The sequence below is a fragment of the Bubalus bubalis genome, chromosome 16 (genome assembly GCF_019923935.1).
Source record: "Bubalus bubalis isolate 160015118507 breed Murrah chromosome 16, NDDB_SH_1, whole genome shotgun sequence".
Taxonomy (NCBI): Eukaryota; Metazoa; Chordata; class Mammalia; order Artiodactyla; family Bovidae; genus Bubalus; species Bubalus bubalis.
The window spans coordinates 10,772,502-10,779,550 of NC_059172.1; positions in this window are offsets into that span (position 1 = coordinate 10,772,502).

The window sequence follows — 7,049 nt, forward strand, 5'->3', positions numbered from 1 at the left end:
GGGCTTCCCACCATTTGCAGGGAAAACAGTGCTTGGGGGAGGTCTGAAGTGGCAGCGAGTTAATGTCCTCGGGGGGCTGACTTCAGTCAGTGCTACAGGGAATGGATGGATAAATACCCGGCTTGCGGCCCCTCTCATGGGTCTGTGTCGTGTATTACCCAGTCCCCCAGGAGTTTCCCACTCGATGGAGGCCAGCTGTGCATAGCGGCCACCTGCTCGGTAATCCAATCTGTGTCAGTGTCCTTCTGACCTTATCCCGTCTCCCCGCCCCCTTGCCCTTTCCTGGGGTCACATCCCAAATAAATGGCACTCAAATCCCCTCTCAGGGTTCACCCCTAGAAGAAGCTAAAATAACCACATAGATGATGTTCTGGAAAGGAGGCCATGTAGCGGGGTCTGGGTTCAAACCCTGGCTTCATCTACTTCTCTCCAGGTGAAAACTTCTGAGCCTCGATTTCCTTACCTATTCAGTGGGAGTGATAATAACAGACCAAGATCAACAATTTGTTGAAAGAATTGAATGACATAATTCATGTAAAGCAGTTTTCTTAGTAAATAATACTTGTAAACACTCAAAAACTACTAGCTGTAATTAACAGATGGTCATAAAACAGCCAAGTAACAGACAACAACATTTACAACAGGTGACAAGCAAAGGATTATTATTCCTGATAAACAAGGACTCAAAGTTCTTATTCAAAGGACGTGAATACATGATCACAGAAGAGTAAATGAAAGGACCCAATGTCTGCATTAAAAGACGTGCAACCTAACTTCACTAATTAGACAAGAAATGCTAAGAAAACCATAGTAATTCAAGGACATAAAAATTATCCAATTGGCAACATTTCTTAAAGATTGTAATATCCTCTGATGATGAGGGTGGGGCTAAAACAGACAGCTGATGAAAATACAAACTGTTCCAATCTTTCCGTGGGGATAGTTTGGCAAGTTACTGTTCAAATCTCAAATTCACAAGCCATTTGTGGGAATTCCTCAAACAGAAATTCCACACATCTGCAAAAAAGGCTCTGGGGAAAGAATGGTCATTACAACATTATGCACAGAAAACAGTTGTAAAACCCAAACGTGGTTGATAGTGGGTTAAATGACTGCATTACATCATACCCAAACAGCCAAATTCCAGGAATCCATGGAAAAGAAAGAAAGGGGACCTCCCTGGTGGCCCAACGGCTAAGACTCCCAGCTCCCAATTCAGGGGGCCCAAATTCGATCCCTGGTCAAGGAACTAGATCCCACATGCAGGAACTAAGAGTTGGAATGCCCCAACTAAAGTTGCTGCATGAAAGTGAAAGTGTTAGTCCCTCAGTCATGCCCAATTCTTTGCCCCCCATGGTTTGTAGCCCGCCAGACTCCTCTGTTCATGGAATTCTACAGCCAAGAATACTGGAGTGGGTTGCCATTTCCTTCTCCAGGGGATCTTCCCAACCCAGGGATCAACCCAGGTCTCCTGAATTTCAGGAAGATTCTTTACCATCTGAGCCATAAAGGAAGATGCTGCAAGCCACAGCTGAAAAAAAAATCCTACATGCTCCAACTAAGGCCTGGTGCAGCCAAAGAAATAAATAGGTGTTTTTTTTTGTTTTTTTTTTTTTTTTAAAAGGAGAGAGATTTACATGTGTTGTCAAGATGACATTTATTATGAGGTAGAAGTCACACAATGCTATTGATAGCAAGACCATACTTTTCATTAAGTAACATTTTAATACATCCTTGTAAATTTTTGTAATTGGATAGATAAATCTGAAAATAACATATACCAAGCAGTGGCGATTATTTCTGAGGTTCAGGATTACAAGGATTTTGTATATCCAAGATACACGTTTCTATACGGGGCTTCCCAGGTGGTACTAGTGGTAATGAGCCCTCCCGCCAATGCAGGAGACTAAGAGACTGGGCTTGATCCCTGGGTCAGGAAGACCCCTGGAGGAGGAAATGGTAACCCACTCCAGTATTCTTGCCTGGAGAATCCCCATGGGCAGAGGAGCCTGGCGAGCTACGGTAGTCCACTGGGTCCCAAGGAGTCGGACGTGACTGAAGTAACCTAGCACACATGCACGCACATCTCTGTAATGTTTAAAATTTTGAAACAAGCATATGCTCAGAAAAATCCAGGCCAATCTGTTCTGTCTCTTCTCTTGAGCTAGCAGGACACCATGCAAGCATCGCCACCCAGCTCCCAAGACCACAGGTAATTCTGAACACCAAGGAGGCGCCTTACAACAGACCATTTCAAGTGAAGAAAGCTCAGAAAATAGTACATACACCATAAAATTAATATTAATTTATATTTTCATATATTATTAGTTAATTAACCTTACTCATTAATTAACAATAATGAATAAGGCGACTATTAATATCAAGAAAAACACTGGAAGAAGAAAAGAGCAAAATATTAACAGAAGTGGCACGCTGGTGATTTTTTTTCTTTCTACTTGGTTTGTATTTTTATATTTGTCATATTTCCTACAATGAGATCAGTTCAGTTCAGTCGCTCAGTCGTGTCCGACAGTTTGAGACCCCATGAATCGCAGGACACCAGGCCTCACTGTCCATCACCAACTCCCGGAGTTCACTCAAACTCACTTCCATCGAGTCGGTGATGCCATCCAGCCATCTCATCCTCTGTCGTCCCCTTCTCCTCCTGCCCCCAATCCCTCCCAGCATCAGAGTCTTTTCCAATGAGTCAACTCTTAGCATGAGGTGGCCAAAGAACTGGAGTTTCAGCTGCAGCATCATTCCTTCCAAAGAACACCCAGGGCTGATCTCCTTTAGAATGGACTGGTTGGATCTCCTTGCAGTCCAAGGGACTCTCAAGAGTCTTCTCCAACACCACAGTTCAAAAACATCAATTCTTCGGTGCTCAGCTTTCTTCACAGTCCACCTCTCACTGGAAAAACCATAGCCTTGACTAGACGGACCTTTGTTGGCAAGGTAATATCTCTGCTTTTCAATATGCTATCTAGGTTGGTCATAACTTTCCTTCCAAGGAGTAAGCGTTAGGTGGATGTAAAGCCTCGCTGAGCACCTGCAGCTTTTTTCCTAGTAATAAAAAGGACAAAACGGCCGTAAACAACAAGATCTCATCCTCCGGCCCTCATGAAAAGGTCTGTGTCTCATCAAATTTCAGTCTGGATTAGGTTTCAGTGAAATGGAAAGGGTGAGTGGCTTTACTCCAGCTAGATGTAAACTGCCAGGAGCCCGCTCATGAGGGCTACCCCCGGCCCTTTTCCCAGATTTAAGGGACAACAATCATAGACATTCCTTACCCAGAAATGATCAATAACAACAACATTAGTACCAAAAGCTTTTCCCAATGAAACCCCAAATCCCAGCCTCTCCCACTCAGGGCTGAGTTCTGCCTGGAAATGAAAGGAATGAACATTCCTTACCGGCAGAAGCACAGGAGGGGCCATGAGCCTGGAGAAGGGCAGCCCCCTTTGATGCCTAAGACCCCATCTTCACCAGGAAGTTTCATCCGTTTCATGTGGGTTATTCAGACATTAAGTACATGAGGTGTTTCAGCCACCCTGAGGACCATTGTCTCAAGCAGGAAGAGATAAACAAGTCTCCTCACTTCAGAAAGATGGGGTGATAGGAGATTCAGTGCTTCACAAAGCATATGGATTTGAAAAGAGATGCCATCAAGTTGGAGTAATGTCAACTAACATTAGGGGGTAAGTGAGAACATCCTGAGAAATGATCACTTTATGTCAATATGTAGATCATCCTGTGGACTGTAGCCCACCAGGCTCCACTGTCCATGGGATTTCCCAGGCAAGAATACTGGAGTGGGTTGCTTTTTTCTTCTCCAGAGAATCTTTCTGACCCAGGGATCGAACCTTCTTCTCTTGCACTGACAGGCGAATTCTCTACCACTGAGCCACCACGGAAATCTGTGTCCATTGCTACTGCTTATTATTTATGGAGCGTATTCTACATGTTATACACAAATGATGTCCTTAATTACCCACATCAACCCTACAAGCATTATCATCCCCACCTTACAGATGAGGGAAATGAGGCACAGAGAAATGAGTGAGGCCTAGACTCCAATCCAGGTCATTCTGACTTCACCACCAGAGACAATGGCTGCATTCAGGGAGAGATGTCACCAATCAATCCTGGTGGGTTCTTTAGGCAGGATGCTCAGTATATTCATTTCCTGTGGTAACAAGTCACCACAAATTCAGTGGCTTAACACAGAAATATATTAGAGTTCAGAAGTCTGAACGAGATCCCACTCGGCCATAGTCAAGGTGTTGTCAGAACTGCATTTCCTTCTGGAGACTCCGGGGAGAATCTATTTCTTTGTCCTCTGCAGCTTCTAGAGGGGCCCACACTCCTTGGCTCCTGGCCCCTTCCACCACCTTCGAAGCCAGCAGTGACCAATCCAGTCTTTCTCACAATGACATGTCTTTGTTTCTCCTTCTTCTGCCCCCTTCTTCTGATGTCAGGACCCTGGTGAATACCCAGGGCTGTTGCTGCTGCTGCTAAGTCGCTTCAGTCGTGTCCAACTCTGTGCGACCCCACAGATGGCAGCCCACCAGGCTCCGCTGTCCCTGGGATTCTCCAGGCAAGACCGCTGGAGTGGGTTGCCATTTCCTTCTGCAATGCATGAAAGTGAAAAGTGAAAGTGAAGTCGCTCAGTAAGTGTCCGACTCTTCGTGACCCCATGGACTACAGCCTACCAGGCTCCTCCGTCCATGGGATTTTCCAGGCAAGAGTACTGGAGTGGGTTGCCATTGCCTTCTCTGATACCCAGGGCACACCTAGGTAATCCAGAGTAATCTCCTTGAAGTCTGCTGAGTAGCAACCTTCGTTCCATCTGCAACCTGAATTCCCCGTTGCTATGTAACCTAACACATTATTCGCAAGTTCAGGAGATTAGCATGTGGACACCCTAGGTGTGTGTGCTGGTGGGTGGGGGGGACACTCTTCTGCCACCACACTCAGAGGCATTGTGACTGCCTGGAGTCACCAAACCCAGAGTTTCATTCTCATCTTCTCGTGGAGTTTGAAAAAACTGATTCACCCTGACCAAAAATGCCAAGAAACTGATTCCTCGGCTAGGAGCATCAGTGATTTATCCCAGTGGGAAGGGCCCCTGTCCTGGTCCTGGTGGGGTTAGAAAGACCCAGCTGAGACCATTCACCCATTCTTACTTACATTTACTGTTATCAAAGGAATACCTGCTCAAAGAAAACAAGCAAACATCAGAGAAGTGCGTAACTGTGGGGCCCCATAGTGTGCTCCTCAGAACCTGTCTCTGGCTCTCGCTGGGCACAGGCCGGCCTTCTTTTCCCAGCCTCCCCTGCGGCCCGGTGTTGCCACGTGACAGGTTCTGGCCAATGGGAATGAGCAGAAGAGAAGTGCGCCACCTCCAAGCCTGGCCCCAGGAATCCTCCTTAGTCATCCTCCTGGGACACCAAGTACGGAAAAGGGCAGGCTCGGGATGCAAATGGATCACTGCTTGGAAGAGAGAGGTGCATGGGTTGGGACTTGAGTTTGACATGATGAGCTAGAAATAAAGTTCTACTGTGTGTGCCAGGCAGCTTTGGCACTCAGTTACATCAGCTATCATCACCTTAACAAATACTGAGACACTTCAGTTTCGTTCAATTTTTCAGAATTATTTCTACCAAGTAAATATAAAGCATATACTTATAAGACAAATATAGAAATTGTATCTTGATACAAATGCTGTTTTTGCAACTTGTTTTTCTCACTTAGCAGTCAGCCAAAGGCATCTTTCAGTACATGTAGATCTACTTAGCTGGTTTTTCTTTAAAAAAAAAAAAAAATTCTTTATTGAGGTAAAACTGATTTGCAAATAAATGCACATATTTAACATGTACAATTTGATGAGTTTGGACATATGCAAACTCTAAAGATAATAAACATATCCAGGGACTTCCTTGGTGGTTCAGTGGTTTAGACCCTGCATGTCCAAGGAAAGGGGACTGTGTTGGACCCCAGGTTGAGGAACTAGATCCCACCATCTGAAACTAAGTGTTCATATGCCACGACTGAAGAGCCCACATGTGCAGCAGCTAAGACCAGGTGCAGCCAAATAAATAAGTAAATACAAATAGATGTGGTTTTAAAAAAAAATTTTTTTTTTAAATTTATTTTCGGCTGCACTGGTTCTGCATTGCTGTGATCAGGCTTTCTCTAGCTGCGGCAAGTGGGGGCTGCTCTCTAGTTTTGGGGTACAGGTTTCTCAAGGCGGTGATTTCTCTCATTGCTGAGCATGGGTTCCAGGGCTCATAAGCACAGCTGCCCTGAAGCATGTGGACTTTTCCTGGACCGGGAATGGAACCCATGTCCCCTATGTTGTCAGGCAGATTCTTAATCACTGGACCACCAGGGAAGTCCCCAAATAAATATTTATTCTAAACTGTTTTTAAAAAGGACATATCCAACACTTCACAGGGTTTCCTGTATGTATGTATGTGTGTGTGTGTGTGTGTGTGTGTGTGTGTATAATTGACGTGAGAGCTACCTTCGTAACACATTTTGAAGTCCACAACACCATGTTGTTAACTACAGACACTATTGTTTCTCAGACTTTGGGCTAAGACTAAGTGTGGTATCTACTTAGTCTTTTTAGTGGCATTGAATTTCTTGGGGTAAAGTCGTCCTGTATTTACCTGGCCAGTACCCACATAGATATTGGACCTTGAGCCTCATTATACGCTCAGTGTAATTGTCAGGCAAGAATACTGGAGTGGGTTGCCATTTCCTATTCCAGGGGATCTTCCCAACCCAGGGACTGAACCCCGATGTGCTGCACTGCAGGCAGATTCTTTACCATTTGAGCCGTCAGGGAAGCCCTAGATATTTCAAATGACTCTAGTTTTTTGATATTATGAATGACACTCGCCACGGGTGTTCCTGCAAATCTATCTTTGCACAGCCTCGTGTAGATTTCTAAAGGCTGTGTTCCCACCTGGAGAAACTGCTGGGGCCAAAGGCTCGCTCATTCGCCCATTTTGAAGGACTAGCATCAAACCGCTTTCTCCTAA